The following is a 21,533-nucleotide window of genomic DNA, read 5'->3' on the forward strand; positions in this document are numbered from 1 at the left end:
CTCTCTGTTATCAGCCATTCACCTGCCCTGCTGTCAGTCTATTCTCTCTGTTATCAGCTATTCCCCTGTCCTGCTGTCAGTCTATTATCTTTGTTATCAACCATTCCCCGTCCTGCTGTCAGTCTATTTCTCTCTGTTATCAGCCATTCCCGTCCTGCTGTCAGTCTATTTCTCTGTTATCAGCCATTCCCCGCCCTGTTGTCAGTCTATTTCTCTCTGTTATCAGCCATTCCCTGTCCTGCTGTCAGTCTATTCTCTCTGTTATCAGCCATTCCCTGTCCTGCTGTCAGTCTATTTCTCTGTTATCAGCCATTCCCTGTCCTGCTGTCAGTAAATTTCTCTGTTATCAGCCATTCCCGTCCTGCTGTCAGTCTATTTCTCTGTTATCAGCCATTCCCCGCCCTGTTGTCTGTCTATTTCTCTCTGTTATCAGCCATTCCCCGTCCCGCTGTCAGTCTATTTCTGTTATCAGCCATTCCCCTGTCCTGTGTTCAGTCTATTTCTCTCTGCTATCAGCCATTCCCCGTCCTGCTGTCAGTCTATTCTCTCTGTTATCAGCCATTCCCTTTCCTACTGTCAGTCTATTTCTCTCTGTTATCAGCCAATCCTTGTCCTGCTGTCAGTCTATTTCTCTCTGTTATCAGCCATTCCCCCGTCCTGTTGTCAGTCTATTTCTCTCTGTTATCAGCCATTCCACCGCATTGCTGTCAGTCTATTTCTCTCTGTTATCAGCCATTCCCCGTCCTGCTGTCAGTCTATTTCTCTCTGTTATCAGCCAATCCTTGTCCTGCTGTCAGTCTATTTCTCTCTGTTATCAGCCATTCCCCGTCCTGCATTCTGTCTATTTCTCTCTGTTATCAGCCATTCCCAAGTCCTGCTGTGAGTCTATTTTCTCTGTTATCAGCCATTCCCCCGCCCTGCTGTCAGTCTATTTCTCTCTGTTATCAGCCATTCCCCGTCCTGCTGTCAGTCTATTTCTCTCTGTTATCAGCCAATCCTTGTCCTGCTGTCAGTCTATTTCTCTCTGTTGTCAGCCATTCCCCGTCCTGCATTCTGTCTATTTCTCTCTGTTATCAGCCATTCCCAAGTCCTGCTGTCAGTCGATTTCTCTCTGTTATCAGCCATTCCCTCGTCCTGCTGTCAGTCTATTTCTCTCTGTTATCAGCCATTCCCCTGTCCTGCTGTCAGTCTATTTCTCTGTTATCAGCCACTCCCCTGTCCTGCTGTCAGTCTATTTCTCTCTGTTATCAGCCATTCCCCGTCCTGCTGTCAGTCGATTTCTCTCTGTTATCAGCCATTCCCCGTCCTGCATTCTGTCTATTTCTTTCTGTTATCAGCCATCCCCAAGTCCTGCTGTCAGTCGATTTCTCTCTGTTATCAGCCATTCCCTCGTCCTGCTGTCAGTCTATTTCTCTCTGTTATCAGCCATTCCCCCGTCCTGCTGTCAGTCTATTTCTCTCTGTTATCAGCCATTCCCCTGTCCTGCTGTCAGTCTATTTCTCTCTGTTATCAGCCATTCCCCTGTCCTGCTGTCAGTCTATTTCTCTCTGTTAACAGCCAATCCCCATCCTGCTGTCAGTCTATTTCTCTCTGTTATCAGCCATTCCCCATCCTGCTGTCAGTTTATTTCTCTCTGTTATCAGCCATTCCCCATGCCGCTGTCAGTCTATTTCTCTCTGTTATCAGCCATTCCCTTGTCCTGCTGTCAGTCTATTTCTCTCTGTTATCAGCCATTCCCCATCCTGCTGTCAGTCTATTTCTCTCTGTTATCAGCCATTCCCCATGCCGCTGTCAGTCTATTTCTCTCTGTTATCAGCCATTCCCTTGTCCTGCTGTCAGTCTATTTCTCTCTGTTATCAGCCATTCCCTGTCCTGCTGTCAGTCTATTTCTCTCTGTTATCAGCCAATCCTTGTCCTGCTGTCAGTCTATTTCTCTCTGTTATCAGCCAATCCTTGTCCTGCTGTCAGTCTATTTCTCTCTGTTGTCAGCCATTCCCCGTCCTGCATTCTGTCTATTTCTCTCTGTTATCAGCCATTCCCAAGTCCTGCTGTCAGTCGATTTCTCTCTGTTATCAGCCATTCCCTCGTCCTGCTGTCAGTCTATTTCTCTCTGTTTTCAGCCATTCCCTCGTCCTGCTGTCAGTCTATTTCTTTCTGTTATCAGCCACTCCCCTGTCCTGCTGTCAGTCTATTTCTCTCTGTTATCAGCCATTCCCCGTCCTGCTGTCAGTCGATTTCTCTCTGTTATCAGCCATTCCCCGTCCTGCATTCTGTCTATTTCTCTCTGTTATCAGCCATTCCCAAGTCCTGCTGTCAGTCGATTTCTCTCTGTTATCAGCCATTCCCTCGTCCTGCTGTCAGTCTATTTCTCTCTGTTATCAGCCATTCCCCCGTCCTGCTGTCAGTCTATTTCTCTCTGTTATCAGCCATTCCCCTGTCCTGCTGTCAGTCTATTTCTCTCTGTTATCAGCCAATCCTTGTCCTGCTGTCAGTCTATTTCTCTCTGTTATCAGCCATTCCCCGTCCTGCTGTCAGTCAATTCTCTCTGTTATCAGCCATTCCCTGTCCTGCTGTCAGTAAATTTCTCTGTTATTAGCCATTCCCACGTCCTGCTGTCAGTGTATTCTCTCTGTTATCAGCCATTCCCCTGTCCTGCTGTCAGTCTATTTCTCTCTGTTATCAGCCAATCCCGTTCCTGCTGTCAGTCTATTTCTCTCTGTTATCAGCCATTCTCCCGTCCTGCTGTCAGTCTATTCTCTCCGTTATCTGCCATTCCCCCGTCCTGCTGTCAGTCTATTCTCTCTGTTATCAGCCATTACCCTGTCCTGCTGTCAGTCTATTTCTCTGTTATCAGCCATTCCCCTGTCCTGTTGTCAGTCTATTTCTCTCTGTTATCAGCCATTCCCCATCCTGCTGTCAGTCTATTTCTCTCTGTTATCAGCCATTCCCCATGCCGCTGTCAGTCTATTTCTCTCTGTTATCAGCCATTCCCTTGTCCTGCTGTCAGTCTATTTCTCTCTGTTATCAGCCATTCCCTGTCCTGCTGTCAGTCTATTTCTCTCTGTTATCAGCCAATCCTTGTCCTGCTGTCAGTCTATTTCTCTCTGTTATCAGCCAATCCTTGTCCTGCTGTCAGTCTATTTCTCTCTGTTGTCAGCCATTCCCCGTCCTGCATTCTGTCTATTTCTCTCTGTTATCAGCCATTCCCAAGTCCTGCTGTCAGTCGATTTCTCTCTGTTATCAGCCATTCCCTCGTCCTGCTGTCAGTCTATTTCTCTCTGTTTTCAGCCATTCCCTCGTCCTGCTGTCAGTCTATTTCTTTCTGTTATCAGCCACTCCCCTGTCCTGCTGTCAGTCTATTTCTCTCTGTTATCAGCCATTCCCCGTCCTGCTGTCAGTCGATTTCTCTCTGTTATCAGCCATTCCCCGTCCTGCATTCTGTCTATTTCTCTCTGTTATCAGCCATTCCCAAGTCCTGCTGTCAGTCGATTTCTCTCTGTTATCAGCCATTCCCTCGTCCTGCTGTCAGTCTATTTCTCTCTGTTATCAGCCATTCCCCCGTCCTGCTGTCAGTCTATTTCTCTCTGTTATCAGCCATTCCCCTGTCCTGCTGTCAGTCTATTTCTCTCTGTTATCAGCCAATCCTTGTCCTGCTGTCAGTCTATTTCTCTCTGTTATCAGCCATTCCCCGTCCTGCTGTCAGTCAATTCTCTCTGTTATCAGCCATTCCCTGTCCTGCTGTCAGTAAATTTCTCTGTTATTAGCCATTCCCACGTCCTGCTGTCAGTGTATTCTCTCTGTTATCAGCCATTCCCCTGTCCTGCTGTCAGTCTATTTCTCTCTGTTATCAGCCAATCCCGTTCCTGCTGTCAGTCTATTTCTCTCTGTTATCAGCCATTCTCCCGTCCTGCTGTCAGTCTATTCTCTCCGTTATCTGCCATTCCCCCGTCCTGCTGTCAGTCTATTCTCTCTGTTATCAGCCATTACCCTGTCCTGCTGTCAGTCTATTTCTCTGTTATCAGCCATTCCCCTGTCCTGTTGTCAGTCTATTTCTCTCTGTTATCAGCCAATCCCGTTCCTGCTGTCAGTCTATTTCTCTCTGTTATCAGCCATTCCCTGTCCTGCTGTCAGTAAATTTCTGTTATTAGCCATTCCCCCGTCCTGCTGTCAGTCTATTCTCTCTGTTATCAGCCATTACCCTGTCCTGCTGTCAGTCTATTTATCTCTGTTATCAGCCATTCCCCCGTCCTGCTGTCAGTCTATTTCTCTCTGTTATCAGCCATTCCCCCGTCCTGTTGTCAGTCTATTCCTCTCTGTTATCAGCCATTCCCCATCCTGCTGTCAGTCTATTTCTCTCTGTTATCAGCCATTCCCCATGCCGCTGTCAGTCTATTTCTCTCTGTTATCAGCCAATCCTTGTCCTGCTGTCAGTCTATTTCTCTCTGTTATCAGCCATTCCCCATGCCGCTGTCAGTCTATTTCTCTCTGTTATCAGCCATTCCCTTGTCCTGCTGTCAGTCTATTTCTCTCTGTTATCAGCCATTCCCCCGTCCTGTTGTCAGTCTATTCCTCTCTGTTATCAGCCATTCCCCCGTCCTGTTGTCAGTCTATTTCACTCTGTTTTCAGCCATTCCCTTGTCCTGCTGTCAGTCTATTTCTCTCTGTTATCAGCCATTCCCCCGTCCTGTTGTCAGTCTATTCCTCTCTGTTATCAGCCATTCCCCATCCTGCTGTCAGTCTATTTCTCTCTGTTTTCAGCCACTCCCTTGTCCTGCTGTCAGTCTATTTCTCTCTGTTATCAGCCACTCCCCATCCTGCTGTCAGTCTATTTCTCTCTCTTATCAGCCATTCCCCCGTCCTGCTGTCAGTCTATTTCTCTCTGTTATCAGCCATTCCCCCGTCCTGCTGTCAGTCTATTTCTCTCTGTTATCAGCCATTCCCCCGTCCTGCTGTCAGTCTATTTCTCTCTGTTATCAGCCATTCCTCGTCCTGCATTCTGTCTATTTCTCTCTGTTATCAGCCATTCCCAAGTCCTGCTGTCAGTCGATTTCTCTCTGTTATCAGCCATTCCCTCGTCCTGCTCTCAGTCTATTTCTCTCTGTTATCAGCCATTCCCCTGTCCTGCTGTCAGTCTATTTCTCTGTTATCAGCCATTCCCCATCCTGCTGTCAGTCTATTTCTCTCTGTTTTCAGCCATTCCCCTGTCCTGCTGTCAGTCTATTTCTTTCTGTTATCAGCCACTCCCCTGTCCTGCTGTCAGTCTATTTCTCTGTGTTATCAGTCATTCCCCGTCCTGCTGTCAGTCTATTTCTCTCTGTTATCAGTCATTCCCCGTCCTGCATTCTGTCTATTTCTCTGTTATCAGCCATTCCCCTGTCCTACTGTCAGTCTATTTCTCTGTGTTATCAGCCATTCCCCTGTCCTGCTGTCAGTCTTTTTCTCTCTGCTATCAGCCATTCCCCCGTCCTGCTGTCAGTCTATTTCTCTCTCTTATCAGCCATTCCCCCGTCCTGCTGTCAGTCTTTTTCTCTCTGTTATCAGCCATTCCCCCGTCCTGCTGTCAGTCTATTTCTCTCTGTTATCAGCCATTCCCCCGTCCTGCTGTCAGTCTATTTCTCTCTGTTATCAGCCATTCCCCCGTCCTGCTGTCAGTCTATTTCTCTCTGTTATCAGCCATTCCCCTGTCCCGCTGTCAGTCTATTTCTCTCTATTATCAGCCATTCCCCTGCCCTGCTGTCAGTCTATTCTCTCTGTTATCAGCCATTACCCATCCCGCTGTCAGTCTATTTCTCTCTGTTATCAGCCATTCCCCATCCCGCTGTCAGTCTATTTCTCTCTGTTATCAGCCATTCCCCATCCCGCTGTCAGTCTATTTCTCTGTTATCAGCCATTCTCCTGTCCTGCTGTCAGTCTATTCTCTCTGTTATCAGCCATTCCCCTGTCCTGTGTTCAGTCTATTTCTCTCTGTTATCAGCTATTCCCCTGTCCTGCTGTCAGTCTATTCTCTCTGTTATCAGTCATTCCCCCGTCCTGCTGTCAGTTTATTTCTCTCTGTTATCAGCCATTCCCCCGTCCTGCTGTCAGTCTATTTCTCTCTGTTATCAGCCATTCCCTGTCCTGCTGTCAGTAAATTTCTCTGTTATTAGCCATTCCCCCGTCCTGCTGTCAGTCTATTTCTCTCTGTTATCAGCCATTCCCCGTCGTGCTGTCAGTCTATTTCTTTGTTATCAGCCATTCCCGTCCTGCTGTCAGTCTATTTCTCTCTGTTATCAGCCAATCCTTGTCCTGCTGTCAGTCTATTTCTCTGTTATCAGCCATTCCCCCGTCCTGTTGTCAGTGTATTCCTCTCTGTTATCAGCCATTCCCAGTCCTGCTGTCAGTCTATTTCTCTGTTATTAGCCATTCCTCGCCCTGTTGTCTGTCTATTTCTCTCTGTTATCAGCCATTCCCTGTCCTGCTGTCAGTCTATTCTCTGTTATCAGCCATTCCCCCGTCCTGCTGTCAGTCTATTTCTCTCTGTTATCAGCCATTCCCTGTCCTGCTGTCAGTAAATTTCTCTATGTTATTAGCCATTCCCACGTCCTGCTGTCAGTCTATTTCTCTCTGTTATCAGCCATTCCCCGTCCTGCTGTCAGTCTATTTCTCTCTGTTATCAGCCATTCCCTTGTCCTGCTGTCAGTCTATTTATCTCTGTTATCAGCCATTCCCCCGTCCTGCTGTCAGTCTATTTCTCTCTGTTGTCAGCCATTCCCCAGCCCTGCTGTCAGTCTATTTCTCTCTGTTATCAGCCATTCCCCGTCCTGCTGTCAGTCTATTTCTCTCTGTTATCAGCCAATCCTTGTCCTGCTGTCAGTCTATTTCTCTCTGTTATCAGCCATTCCCCATGCCGCTGTCAGTCTATTTCTCTCTGTTGTCAGCCATTCCCTTGTCCTGCTGTCAGTCTATTTATCTCTGTTATCAGCCATTCCCCCGTCCTGCTGTCAGTCTATTTCTCTCTGTTATCAGCCATTCCCCCGTCCTGTTGTCAGTCTATTCCTCTCTGTTATCAGCCATTCCCCGTCCTGCATTCTGTCTATTTCTCTCTGTTATCAGCCATTCCCAAGTCCTGCTCTCAGTCTATTTCTCTCTGTTATCAGCCAATCCTTGTCCTACTGTCAGTATATTTCTCTCTGTTATCAGCTAATCCTTGTCCTGCTGTCAGTCTATTTCTCTCTGTTATCAGCCATTCCCCTGTCCTGCTGTCAATCTATTTCTCTCTGTTAACAGCCAATCCCCATCCTGCTGTCAGTCTATTTCTCTCTGTTATCAGCCAATCCTTGTCCTGCTGTCAGTCTATTTCTCTCTGTTATCAGCCATTCCCCATGCCGCTGTCAGTCTATTTCTCTCTGTTATCAGCCATTCCCCGTCCTGCTTTCAGTCTATTTATCTCTGTTATCAGCCATTCCCCATCCTGCTGTCAGTCTATTTCTCTCTGTTTTCAGCCATTCCCCTGTCCTGCTGTCAGTCTATTTCTTTCTGTTATCAGCCACTCCCCTGTCCTGCTGTCAGTCTATTTCTCTGTGTTATCAGTCATTCCCCGTCCCGCTGTCAGTCTATTTCTCTCTGTTATCAGCCAATCCTTGTCCTGCTGTCAGTCTATTTCTCTCTGTTATCAGCCATTCCCCATGCCGCTGTCAGTCTATTTCTCTCTGTTATCAGCCATTCCCCTGTCCTGCTGTCAGTCTATTTCTCTGTGTTATCAGCCACTCCCCTGTCCTGCTGTCAGTCTATTTCTCTGTGTTATCAGCCACTCCCCTGTCCTGCTGTCAGTCTATTTCTCTGTGTTATCAGCCATTCCCCTGTCCTGATGTCAGTCTATTTCTCTCTGTTATCAGCCACTCCCCGTCCTGCTGTCAGTCTATTTCTCTCTGTTATCAGCCATTCCCCATGCCGCTGTCAGTCTATTTCGTTCTGTTATCAGCCATTCCCCTGTCCTGCTGTCAGTCTATTTCTCTCTGTTATCAGCCATTCCTTGTCCCGCTGTCAGTCTATTTCTCTCTGTTATCAGCCATTCACCTGCCTTGCTGTCAGTCTATTCTCTCTGTTATCAGCCATTCCCCATCCCGCTGTCAGTCTATTTCTCTGTTATCAGCTATTCCCCTGTCCTGCTGTCAGTCTATTATCTTTGTTATCAACCATTCCCCGTCCTGCTGTCAGTCTATTTCTCTCTGTTATCAGCCATTCCCGTCCTGCTGTCAGTCTATTTCTCTGTTATCAGCCATTCCCCGCCCTGTTGTCTGTCTATTTCTCTCTGTTATCAGCCATTCCCCGTCCTGCTGTCAGTCTATTCTCTCTGTTATCAGCCATTCCCTGTCCTGCTGTCAGTCTATTTCTCTCTGTTATCAGCCATTCCCTGTCCTGCTGTCAGTAAATTTCTCTGTTATCAGCCATTCCCGTCCTGCTGTCAGTCTATTTCTCTGTTATCAGCCATTCCCCGCCCTGTTGTCTGTCTATTTCTCTCTGTTATCAGCCATTCCCCTGTCCTGCTGTCAGTCTATTTCTCTCTGTTATCAGCCAATCCCGTTCCTGCTGTCAGTCTATTTCTCTCTGTTATCAGCCATTCCCTGTCCTGCTGTCAGTAAATTTCTGTTATTAGCCATTCCCCCGTCCTGCTGTCAGTCTATTCTCTCTGTTATCAGCCATTACCCTGTCCTGCTGTCAGTCTATTCCTCTCTGTTATCAGCCATTCCCCCGTCCTGTTGTCAGTCTATTCCTCTCTGTTATCAGCCATTCCCCATCCTGCTGTCAGTCTATTTCTCTCTGTTATCAGCCATTCCCCTGTCCTACTGTCAGTCTATTTCTCTCTGTTATCAGCCAATCCTTGTCCTGCTGTCAGTCTATTTCTCTCTGTTATCAGCCATTCCCCCGTCCTGTTGTCAGTCTATTCCTCTCTGTTATCAGCCATTCCCCATCCTGCTGTCAGTCTATTTCTCTCTGTTTTCAGCCATTCCCTTGTCCTGCTGTCAGTCTATTTCTCTCTGTTATCAGCCATTCCCCATCCTGCTGTCAGTCTATTTCTCTCTGTTTTCAGCCATTCCCCTGTCCTGCTGTCAGTCTATTTCTTTCTGTTATCAGCCACTCCCCTGTCCTGCTGTCAGTCTATTTCTCTCTGATATCAGCCACTCCCCATCCTGCTGTCAGTCTATTTCTCTCTCTTATCAGCCATTCCCCGTCCTGCTGTCAGTCTATTTCTCTGTTATCAGCCATTCCCCCGTCCTGCTGTCAGTCTATTTCTCTCTGTTATCAGCCATTCCTCGTCCTGCATTCTGTCTATTTCTCTCTGTTATCAGCCATTCCCAAGTCCTGCTGTCAGTCGATTTCTCTCTGTTATCAGCCATTCCCCCGTCCTGCTGTGAGTCTATTTCTCTCTGTTATCAGCCATTCCCCTGTCCCGCTGTCAGTCTATTTCTCTCTGTTATCAGCCATTCCCCTGCCCTGCTGTCAGTCTATTCTCTCTGTTATCAGCCATTACCCATCCCGCTGTCAGTCTATTTCTCTCTGTTATCAGCCATTCCCCATCCCGCTGTCAGTCTATTTCTCTGTTATCAGCCATTCCCCTGTCCTGTGTTCAGTCTATTTCTCTCTGTTATCAGCCATTCCCCGTCCTGCTGTCAGTCTATTCTCTCTGTTATCAGCCATTCCCTGTCCTACTGTCAGTCTATTTCTCTCTGTTATCAGCCAATCCTTGTCCTGCTGTCAGTCTATTTCTCTCTGTTATCAGCCATTCCCTTGTCCTGCTGTCAGTCTATTTCTCTCTGTTATCAGCCATTCCCTTGTCCTGCTGTCAGTCTATTTCTCTCTGTTTTCAGCCATTCCCGTCCTGCTGTCAGTCTATTTCTTTCTGTTATCAGCCACTCCCCTGTCCTGCTGTCAGTCTATTTCTCTCTCTTATCAGCCATTCCCCCGTCCTGCTGTCAGTCTATTTCTCTCTGTTATCAGCCATTCCCCCTTCCTGCTGTCAGTCTATTTCTCTCTGTTATCAGCCATTCCCAAGTCCTGCTGTCAGTCGATTTCTCTCTGTTATCAGTCATTCCCCGTCCCGCTGTCAGTCTATTCTCTCCGTTATCTGCCATTCCCCCGTCCTGCTGTCAGTCTATTCTCTCTGTTATCAGCCATTCCCCATCCTGCTGTCAGTCTACTTCTCTCTGTTATCAGCCATTCCCCTGTCCTACTGTCAGTCTATTTCTCTCTGTTATCAGCCAATCCTTGTCCTGCTGTCAGTCTATTTCTCTCTGTTATCAGCCATTCCCCATGCCGCTGTCAGTCTATTTCTCTCTGTTATCAGCCATTACCCTGTCCTGCTGTCAGTCTATTCTCTCTGTTATCAGCCATTCCCCTGTCCTGCTGTCAGTCTATTTCTCTCTGTTATCAGCCATTCCCCCGTCCTGTTGTCAGTCTATTCCTCTCTGTTATCAGCCATTCCCCATCCTGCTGTCAGTCTATATCTTTCTGTTATCAGCTACTCCCCTGTCCTGCTGTCAGTCTATTTCTCTCTGTTATCAGCCAATCCTTGTCCTGCTGTCAGTCTATTTCTCTCTGTTATCAGCCATTCCTCATGCCGCTGTCAGTCTATTTCTCTCTGTTATCAGCCATTACCCTGTCCTGCTGTCAGTCTATTCTCTCTGTTATCAGCCATTCCCCTGTCCTGCTGTCAGTCTATTTCTCTCTGTTATCAGCCATTCCCCCGTCCTGTTGTCAGTCTATTCCTCTCTGTTATCAGCCATTCCCCATCCTGTTGTCAGTCTATTTCTTTCTGTTATCAGCCACTCCCCTGTCCTGCTGTCAGTCTATTTCTCTCTGTTATCAGCCATTCCCCGTCCTGCTGTCAGTCTATTTCTCTCTGTTATCAGCCATTCCCCGTCCTGCATTCTGTCTATTTCTCTCTGTTATCAGCCATTCCCCGTCCCGCTGTCAGTCTATTTCTCTCTGTTATCAGCCATTCCCCGTCCTGCATTCTGTCTATTTCTCTCTGTTATCAGTCATTCCCCGTCCCGCTGTCAGTCTATTTCTCTCTGTTATCAGCCATTCCCCGTCCTGCTGTCAGTCTATTTCTCTCTGTTATCAGCCATTCCCCGTCCTGCATTCTGTCTATTTCTCTCTGTTATCAGCCATTCCCAAGTCCTGCTGTCAGTCGATTTCTCTCTGTTATCAGCCATTCCCTCGTCCTGCTCTCAGTCTATTTCTCTCTGTTATCAGCCATTCCCCTGTCCTGCTGTCAGTCTATTTCTCTGTTATCAGCCATTCCCCGTCCCGCTGTCAGTCTATTTCTCTCTGTTATCAGCCATTCCCCGTCCTGCTGTCAGTCTATTTCTCTCTGTTATCAGCCATTCCCCGTCCTGCATTCTGTCTATTTCTCTCTGTTATCAGCCATTCCCCTGTCCTGCTGTCAGTCTATTTCTCTCTGTTAACAGCCAATCCCCATCCTGCTGTCAGTCTATTTCTCTCTGTTATCAGCCATTCCCCATGCCGCTGTCAGTCTATTTCTTTCTGTTATCAGCCATTCCCCAGTCCTGCTGTCAGTCTATTTCTCTCTGTTATCAGCCATTCCCCGTCCTGCTGTCAGTCAATTCTCTCTGTTATCAGCCATTCCCTGTCCTGCTGTCAGTAAATTTCTCTGTTATTAGCCATTCCCACGTCCTGCTGTCAGTGTATTCTCTCTGTTATCAGCCATTCCCCTGTCCTGCTGTCAGTCTATTTCTCTCTGTTATCAGCCAATCCCGTTCCTGCTGTCAGTCTATTTCTCTCTGTTATCAGCCATTCTCCCGTCCTGCTGTCAGTCTATTCTCTCTGTTATCAGCCATTACCCTGTCCTGCTGTCAGTCTATTTCTCTCTGTTGTCAGCCATTCCCCGTCCTGCATTCTGTCTATTTCTCTCTGTTATCAGCCATTCCCCCGTCCTGCGGTCAGTCTACTTCTCTCTGTTATCAGCCATTCCCCGCCCTGCTGTCAGTCTATTTCTCTCTGTTATCAGCCATTCCCCGTCCTGCTGTCAGTCTATTTCTCTCTGTTATCAGCCATTCCCTTGTCCTGCTGTCAGTCTATTTATCTCTGTTATCAGCCATTCCCCCGTCCTGCTGTCAGTCTATTTCTCTCTGTTATCAGCCATTCCCCCGTCCTGTTGTCAGTCTATTCCTCTCTGTTATCAGCCATTCCCCATCCTGCTGTCAGTCTATTTCTCTCTGTTTTCAGCCATTCCCCTGTCCTGCTGTCAGTCTATTTCTCTCTGTTATCAGCCACTCCCCTGTCCTGCTGTCAGTCTATTTCTCTGTGTTATCAGTCATTCCCAGTCCCGCTGTCAGTCTATTTCTCTCTGTTATCAGCCATTCCCCGTCCTGCTGTCAGTCTATTTCTCTCTGTTATCAGCCATACCCCGTCCTGCATTCTGTCTATTTCTCTCTGTTATCAGCCATTCCCTCGTCCTGCTCTCAGTCTATTTCTCTCTGTTATCAGCCATTCTCCCGTCCTGCTGTCAGTCTATTCTCTCCGTTATTTGCCATTCCCCCGTCCTGCTGTCAGTCTATTCTCTCTGTTATCAGCCATTACCTTGTCCTGCTGTCAGTCTATTTCTCTCTGTTATCAGCCATTCCCCCGTCCTGTTGTCAGTCTATTTCTCTCTGTTATCAGCCATTCCCCCGCCCTGCTGTCAGTCTATTTCTCTCTGTTATCAGCCATTCCCCGTCCTGCTGTCAGTCTATTTCTCTCTGTTATCAGCCACTCCCCTGTCCTGCTGTCAGTCTATTTCTCTCTGTTATCAGCCACTCCCCATCCTGCTGTCAGTCTATTTCTCTCTCTTATCAGCCATTCCCCGTCCTGCTGTCAGTCTATTTCTCTGTTATCAGCCATTCCCCCGTCCTGCTGTCAGTCTATTTCTCTCTGTTATCAGCCATTCCTCGTCCTGCATTCTGTCTATTTCTCTCTGTTATCAGCCATTCCCAAGTCCTGCTGTCAGTCGATTTCTTTCTGTTATCAGCCATTCCCCCGTCCTGCTGTGAGTCTATTTCTCTCTGTTATCAGCCATTCCCCTGTCCCGCTGTCAGTCTATTTCTCTCTGTTATCAGCCATTCCCCTGCCCTGCTGTCAGTCTATTCTCTCTGTTATCAGCCATTACCCATCCCGCTGTCAGTCTATTTCTCTCTGTTATCAGCCATTCCCCATCCCGCTGTCAGTCTATTTCTCTGTTATCAGCCATTCCCCTGTCCTGTGTTCAGTCTATTTCTCTCTGTTATCAGCCATTCCCCGTCCTGCTGTCAGTCTATTCTCTCTGTTATCAGCCATTCCCTGTCCTACTGTCAGTCTATTTCTCTCTGTTATCAGCCAATCCTTGTCCTGCTGTCAGTCTATTTCTCTCTGTTATCAGCCATTCCCTTGTCCTGCTGTCAGTCTATTTCTCTCTGTTATCAGCCATTCCCTTGTCCTGCTGTCAGTCTATTTCTCTCTGTTTTCAGCCATTCCCGTCCTGCTGTCAGTCTATTTCTTTCTGTTATCAGCCACTCCCCTGTCCTGCTGTCAGTCTATTTCTCTCTCTTATCAGCCATTCCCCCGTCCTGCTGTCAGTCTATTTCTCTCTGTTATCAGCCATTCCCCCTTCCTGCTGTCAGTCTATTTCTCTCTGTTATCAGCCATTCCCAAGTCCTGCTGTCAGTCGATTTCTCTCTGTTATCAGTCATTCCCCGTCCCGCTGTCAGTCTATTCTCTCCGTTATCTGCCATTCCCCCGTCCTGCTGTCAGTCTATTCTCTCTGTTATCAGCCATTCCCCATCCTGCTGTCAGTCTACTTCTCTCTGTTATCAGCCATTCCCCTGTCCTACTGTCAGTCTATTTCTCTCTGTTATCAGCCAATCCTTGTCCTGCTGTCAGTCTATTTCTCTCTGTTATCAGCCATTCCCCATGCCGCTGTCAGTCTATTTCTCTCTGTTATCAGCCATTACCCTGTCCTGCTGTCAGTCTATTCTCTCTGTTATCAGCCATTCCCCTGTCCTGCTGTCAGTCTATTTCTCTCTGTTATCAGCCATTCCCCCGTCCTGTTGTCAGTCTATTCCTCTCTGTTATCAGCCATTCCCCATCCTGCTGTCAGTCTATATCTTTCTGTTATCAGCTACTCCCCTGTCCTGCTGTCAGTCTATTTCTCTCTGTTATCAGCCAATCCTTGTCCTGCTGTCAGTCTATTTCTCTCTGTTATCAGCCATTCCTCATGCCGCTGTCAGTCTATTTCTCTCTGTTATCAGCCATTACCCTGTCCTGCTGTCAGTCTATTCTCTCTGTTATCAGCCATTCCCCTGTCCTGCTGTCAGTCTATTTCTCTCTGTAATCAGCCATTCCCCCGTCCTGTTGTCAGTCTATTCCTCTCTGTTATCAGCCATTCCCCATCCTGTTGTCAGTCTATTTCTTTCTGTTATCAGCCACTCCCCTGTCCTGCTGTCAGTCTATTTCTCTCTGTTATCAGCCATTCCCCGTCCTGCTGTCAGTCTATTTCTCTCTGTTATCAGCCATTCCCCGTCCTGCATTCTGTCTATTTCTCTCTGTTATCAGCCATTCCCCGTCCCGCTGTCAGTCTATTTCTCTCTGTTATCAGCCATTCCCCTGTCCTGCTGTCAATCTATTTCTCTCTGTTAACAGCCAATCCCCATCCTGCTGTCAGTCTATTTCTCTCTGTTATCAGCCAATCCTTGTCCTGCTGTCAGTCTATTTCTCTCTGTTATCAGCCATTCCCCATGCCGCTGTCAGTCTATTTCTCTCTGTTATCAGCCATTCCCCGTCCTGCTTTCAGTCTATTTATCTCTGTTATCAGCCATTCCCCATCCTGCTGTCAGTCTATTTCTCTCTGTTTTCAGCCATTCCCCTGTCCTGCTGTCAGTCTATTTCTTTCTGTTATCAGCCACTCCCCTGTCCTGCTGTCAGTCTATTTCTCTGTGTTATCAGTCATTCCCCGTCCCGCTGTCAGTCTATTTCTCTCTGTTATCAGCCAATCCTTGTCCTGCTGTCAGTCTATTTCTCTCTGTTATCAGCCATTCCCCATGCCGCTGTCAGTCTATTTCTCTCTGTTATCAGCCATTCCCCTGTCCTGCTGTCAGTCTATTTCTCTGTGTTATCAGCCACTCCCCTGTCCTGCTGTCAGTCTATTTCTCTGTGTTATCAGCCACTCCCCTGTCCTGCTGTCAGTCTATTTCTCTGTGTTATCAGCCATTCCCCTGTCCTGATGTCAGTCTATTTCTCTCTGTTATCAGCCACTCCCCGTCCTGCTGTCAGTCTATTTCTCTCTGTTATCAGCCATTCCCCATGCCGCTGTCAGTCTATTTCGTTCTGTTATCAGCCATTCCCCTGTCCTGCTGTCAGTCTATTTCTCTCTGTTATCAGCCATTCCTTGTCCCGCTGTCAGTCTATTTCTCTCTGTTATCAGCCATTCACCTGCCTTGCTGTCAGTCTATTCTCTCTGTTATCAGCCATTCCCCATCCCGCTGTCAGTCTATTTCTCTGTTATCAGCTATTCCCCTGTCCTGCTGTCAGTCTATTATCTTTGTTATCAACCATTCCCCGTCCTGCTGTCAGTCTATTTCTCTCTGTTATCAGCCATTCCCGTCCTGCTGTCAGTCTACTTCTCTGTTATCAGCCATTCCCCGCCCTGTTGTCTGTCTATTTCTCTCTGTTATCAGCCATTCCCCGTCCTGCTGTCAGTCTATTCTCTCTGTTATCAGCCATTCCCTGTCCTGCTGTCAGTCTATTTCTCTCTGTTATCAGCCATTCCCTGTCCTGCTGTCAGTAAATTTCTCTGTTATCAGCCATTCCCGTCCTGCTGTCAGTCTATTTCTCTGTTATCAGCCATTCCCCGCCCTGTTGTCTGTCTATTTCTCTCTGTTATCAGCCATTCCCCTGTCCTGCTGTCAGTCTATTTCTCTCTGTTATCAGCCAATCCCGTTCCTGCTGTCAGTCTATTTCTCTCTGTTATCAGCCATTCCCTGTCCTGCTGTCAGTAAATTTCTGTTATTAGCCATTCCCCCGTCCTGCTGTCAGTCTATTCTCTCTGTTATCAGCCATTACCCTGTCCTGCTGTCAGTCTATTCCTCTCTGTTATCAGCCATTCCCCCGTCCTGTTGTCAGTCTATTCCTCTCTGTTATCAGCCATTCCCCATCCTGCTGTCAGTCTATTTCTCTCTGTTATCAGCCATTCCCCTGTCCTACTGTCAGTCTATTTCTCTCTGTTATCAGCCAATCCTTGTCCTGCTGTCAGTCTATTTCTCTCTGTTATCAGCCATTCCCCCGTCCTGTTGTCAGTCTATTCCTCTCTGTTATCAGCCATTCCCCATCCTGCTGTCAGTCTATTTCTCTCTGTTTTCAGCCATTCCCTTGTCCTGCTGTCAGTCTATTTCTCTCTGTTATCAGCCATTCCCCATCCTGCTGTCAGTCTATTTCTCTCTGTTTTCAGCCATTCCCCTGTCCTGCTGTCAGTCTATTTCTTTCTGTTATCAGCCACTCCCCTGTCCTGCTGTCAGTCTATTTCTCTCTGATATCAGCCACTCCCCATCCTGCTGTCAGTCTATTTCTCTCTCTTATCAGCCATTCCCCGTCCTGCTGTCAGTCTATTTCTCTGTTATCAGCCATTCCCCCGTCCTGCTGTCAGTCTATTTCTCTCTGTTATCAGCCATTCCTCGTCCTGCATTCTGTCTATTTCTCTCTGTTATCAGCCATTCCCAAGTCCTGCTGTCAGTCGATTTCTCTCTGTTATCAGCCATTCCCCCGTCCTGCTGTGAGTCTATTTCTCTCTGTTATCAGCCATTCCCCTGTCCCGCTGTCAGTCTATTTCTCTCTGTTATCAGCCATTCCCCTGCCCTGCTGTCAGTCTATTCTCTCTGTTATCAGCCATTACCCATCCCGCTGTCAGTCTATTTCTCTCTGTTATCAGCCATTCCCCATCCCGCTGTCAGTCTATTTCTCTGTTATCAGCCATTCCCCTGTCCTGTGTTCAGTCTATTTCTCTCTGTTATCAGCCATTCCCCGTCCTGCTGTCAGTCTATTCTCTCTGTTATCAGCCATTCCCTGTCCTACTGTCAGTCTATTTCTCTCTGTTATCAGCCAATCCTTGTCCTGCTGTCAGTCTATTTCTCTCTGTTATCAGCCATTCCCTTGTCCTGCTGTCAGTCTATTTCTCTCTGTTATCAGCCATTCCCTTGTCCTGCTGTCAGTCTATTTCTCTCTGTTTTCAGCCATTCCCGTCCTGCTGTCAGTCTATTTCTTTCTGTTATCAGCCACTCCCCTGTCCTGCTGTCAGTCTATTTCTCTCTCTTATCAGCCATTCCCCCGTCCTGCTGTCAGTCTATTTCTCTCTGTTATCAGCCATTCCCCCTTCCTGCTGTCAGTCTATTTCTCTCTGTTATCAGCCATTCCCAAGTCCTGCTGTCAGTCGATTTCTCTCTGTTATCAGTCATTCCCCGTCCCGCTGTCAGTCTATTCTCTCCGTTATCTGCCATTCCCCCGTCCTGCTGTCAGTCTATTCTCTCTGTTATCAGCCATTCCCCATCCTGCTGTCAGTCTACTTCTCTCTGTTATCAGCCATTCCCCTGTCCTACTGTCAGTCTATTTCTCTCTGTTATCAGCCAATCCTTGTCCTGCTGTCAGTCTATTTCTCTCTGTTATCAGCCATTCCCCATGCCGCTGTCAGTCTATTTCTCTCTGTTATCAGACATTACCCTGTCCTGCTGTCAGTCTATTCTCTCTGTTATCAGCCATTCCCCTGTCCTGCTGTCAGTCTATTTCTCTCTGTTATCAGCCATTCCCCCGTCCTGTTGTCAGTCTATTCCTCTCTGTTATCAGCCATTCCCCATCCTGCTGTCAGTCTATATCTTTCTGTTATCAGCTACTCCCCTGTCCTGCTGTCAGTCTATTTCTCTCTGTTATCAGCCAATCCTTGTCCTGCTGTCAGTCTATTTCTCTCTGTTATCAGCCATTCCTCATGCCGCTGTCAGTCTATTTCTCTCTGTTATCAGCCATTACCCTGTCCTGCTGTCAGTCTATTCTCTCTGTTATCAGCCATTCCCCTGTCCTGCTGTCAGTCTATTTCTCTCTGTTATCAGCCATTCCCCCGTCCTGTTGTCAGTCTATTCCTCTCTGTTATCAGCCATTCCCCATCCTGTTGTCAGTCTATTTCTTTCTGTTATCAGCCACTCCCCTGTCCTGCTGTCAGTCTATTTCTCTCTGTTATCAGCCATTCCCCGTCCTGCTGTCAGTCTATTTCTCTCTGTTATCAGCCATTCCCCGTCCTGCATTCTGTCTATTTCTCTCTGTTATCAGCCATTCCCCGTCCCGCTGTCAGTCTATTTCTCTCTGTTATCAGCCATTCCCCGTCCTGCATTCTGTCTATTTCTCTCTGTTATCAGTCATTCCCCGTCCCGCTGTCAGTCTATTTCTCTCTGTTATCAGCCATTCCCCGTCCTGCATTCTGTCTATTTCTCTCTGTTATCAGCCATTCCCAAGTCCTGCTGTCAGTCGATTTCTCTCTGTTATCAGCCATTCCCTCGTCCTGCTCTCAGTCTATTTCTCTCTGTTATCAGCCATTCCCCTGTCCTGCTGTCAGTCTATTTCTCTGTTATCAGCCATTCCCCGTCCCGCTGTCAGTCTATTTCTCTCTGTTATCAGCCATTCCCCGTCCTGCTGTCAGTCTATTTCTCTCTGTTATCAGCCATTCCCCGTCCTGCATTCTGTCTATTTCTCTCTGTTATCAGCCATTCCCCTGTCCTGCTGTCAGTCTATTTCTCTCTGTTAACAGCCAATCCCCATCCTGCTGTCAGTCTATTTCTCTCTGTTATCAGCCATTCCCCATGCCGCTGTCAGTCTATTTCTTTCTGTTATCAGCCATTCCCCAGTCCTGCTGTCAGTCTATTTCTCTCTGTTATCAGCCATTCCCCGTCCTGCTGTCAGTCAATTCTCTCTGTTATCAGCCATTCCCTGTCCTGCTGTCAGTAAATTTCTCTGTTATTAGCCATTCCCACGTCCTGCTGTCAGTGTATTCTCTCTGTTATCAGCCATTCCCCTGTCCTGCTGTCAGTCTATTTCTCTCTGTTATCAGCCAATCCCGTTCCTGCTGTCAGTCTATTTCTCTCTGTTATCAGCCATTCTCCCGTCCTGCTGTCAGTCTATTCTCTCTGTTATCAGCCATTACCCTGTCCTGCTGTCAGTCTATTTCTCTATGTTGTCAGCCATTCCCCGTCCTGCATTCTGTCTATTTCTCTCTGTTATCAGCCATTCCCCCGTCCTGCGGTCAGTCTACTTCTCTCTGTTATCAGCCATTCCCCGCCCTGCTGTCAGTCTATTTCTCTCTGTTATCAGCCATTCCCCGTCCTGCTGTCAGTCTATTTCTCTCTGTTATCAGCCATTCCCTTGTCCTGCTGTCAGTCTATTTATCTCTGTTATCAGCCATTCCCCCGTCCTGCTGTCAGTCTATTTCTCTCTGTTATCAGCCATTCCCCCGTCCTGTTGTCAGTCTATTCCTCTCTGTTATCAGCCATTCCCCATCCTGCTGTCAGTCTATTTCTCTCTGTTTTCAGCCATTCCCCTGTCCTGCTGTCAGTCTATTTCTCTCTGTTATCAGCCACTCCCCTGTCCTGCTGTCAGTCTATTTCTCTGTGTTATCAGTCATTCCCAGTCCCGCTGTCAGTCTATTTCTCTCTGTTATCAGCCATTCCCCGTCCTGCTGTCAGTCTATTTCTCTCTGTTATCAGCCATACCCCGTCCTGCATTCTGTCTATTTCTCTCTGTTATCAGCCATTCCCTCGTCCTGCTCTCAGTCTATTTCTCTCTGTTATCAGCCATTCTCCCGTCCTGCTGTCAGTCTATTCTCTCCGTTATTTGCCATTCCCCCGTCCTGCTGTCAGTCTATTCTCTCTGTTATCAGCCATTACCTTGTCCTGCTGTCAGTCTATTTCTCTCTGTTATCAGCCATTCCCCCGTCCTGTTGTCAGTCTATTTCTCTCTGTTATCAGCCATTCCCCCGCCCTGCTGTCAGTCTATTTCTCTCTGTTATCAGCCATTCCCCGTCCTGCTGTCAGTCTATTTCTCTCTGTTATCAGCCACTCCCCTGTCCTGCTGTCAGTCTATTTCTCTCTGTTATCAGCCACTCCCCATCCTGCTGTCAGTCTATTTCTCTCTCTTATCAGCCATTCCCCGTCCTGCTGTCAGTCTATTTCTCTGTTATCAGCCATTCCCCCGTCCTGCTGTCAGTCTATTTCTCTCTGTTATCAGCCATTCCTCGTCCTGCATTCTGTCTATTTCTCTCTGTTATCAGCCATTCCCAAGTCCTGCTGTCAGTCGATTTCTCTCTGTTATCAGCCATTCCCCCGTCCTGCTGTGAGTCTATTTCTCTCTGTTATCAGCCATTCCCCTGTCCCGCTGTCAGTCTATTTCTCTCTGTTATCAGCCATTCCCCTGCCCTGCTGTCAGTCTATTCTCTCTGTTATCAGCCATTACCCATCCCGCTGTCAGTCTATTTCTCTCTGTTATCAGCCATTCCCCATCCCGCTGTCAGTCTATTTCTCTGTTATCAGCCATTCCCCTGTCCTGTGTTCAGTCTATTTCTCTCTGTTATCAGCCATTCCCCGTCCTGCTGTCAGTCTATTCTCTCTGTTATCAGCCATTCCCTGTCCTACTGTCAGTCTATTTCTCTCTGTTATCAGCCAATCCTTGTCCTGCTGTCAGTCTATTTCTCTCTGTTATCAGCCATTCCCTTGTCCTGCTGTCAGTCTATTTCTCTCTGTTATCAGCCATTCCCTTGTCCTGCTGTCAGTCTATTTCTCTCTGTTTTCAGCCATTCCCGTCCTGCTGTCAGTCTATTTCTTTCTGTTATCAGCCACTCCCCTGTCCTGCTGTCAGTCTATTTCTCTCTCTTATCAGCCATTCCCCCGTCCTGCTGTCAGTCTATTTCTCTCTGTTATCAGCCATTCCCCCTTCCTGCTGTCAGTCTATTTCTCTCTGTTATCAGCCATTCCCAAGTCCTGCTGTCAGTCGATTTCTCTCTGTTATCAGTCATTCCCCATCCCGCTGTCAGTCTATTCTCTCCGTTATCTGCCATTCCCCCGTCCTGCTGTCAGTCTATTCTCTCTGTTATCAGCCATTCCCCATCCTGCTGTCAGTCTACTTCTCTCTGTTATCAGCCATTCCCCTGTCCTACTGTCAGTCTATTTCTCTCTGTTATCAGCCAATCCTTGTCCTGCTGTCAGTCTATTTCTCTCTGTTATCAGCCATTCCCCATGCCGCTGTCAGTCTATTTCTCTCTGTTATCAGCCATTACCCTGTCCTGCTGTCAGTCTATTCTCTCTGTTATCAGCCATTCCCCTGTCCTGCTGTCAGTCTATTTCTCTCTGTTATCAGCCATTCCCCCGTCCTGTTGTCAGTCTATTCCTCTCTGTTATCAGCCATTCCCCATCCTGCTGTCAGTCTATATCTTTCTGTTATCAGCTACTCCCCTGTCCTGCTGTCAGTCTATTTCTCTCTGTTATCAGCCAATCCTT

Source organism: Ranitomeya imitator, chromosome 3 (assembly GCF_032444005.1).
Source record: "Ranitomeya imitator isolate aRanImi1 chromosome 3, aRanImi1.pri, whole genome shotgun sequence".
Classification (NCBI taxonomy): Eukaryota; Metazoa; Chordata; class Amphibia; order Anura; family Dendrobatidae; genus Ranitomeya; species Ranitomeya imitator.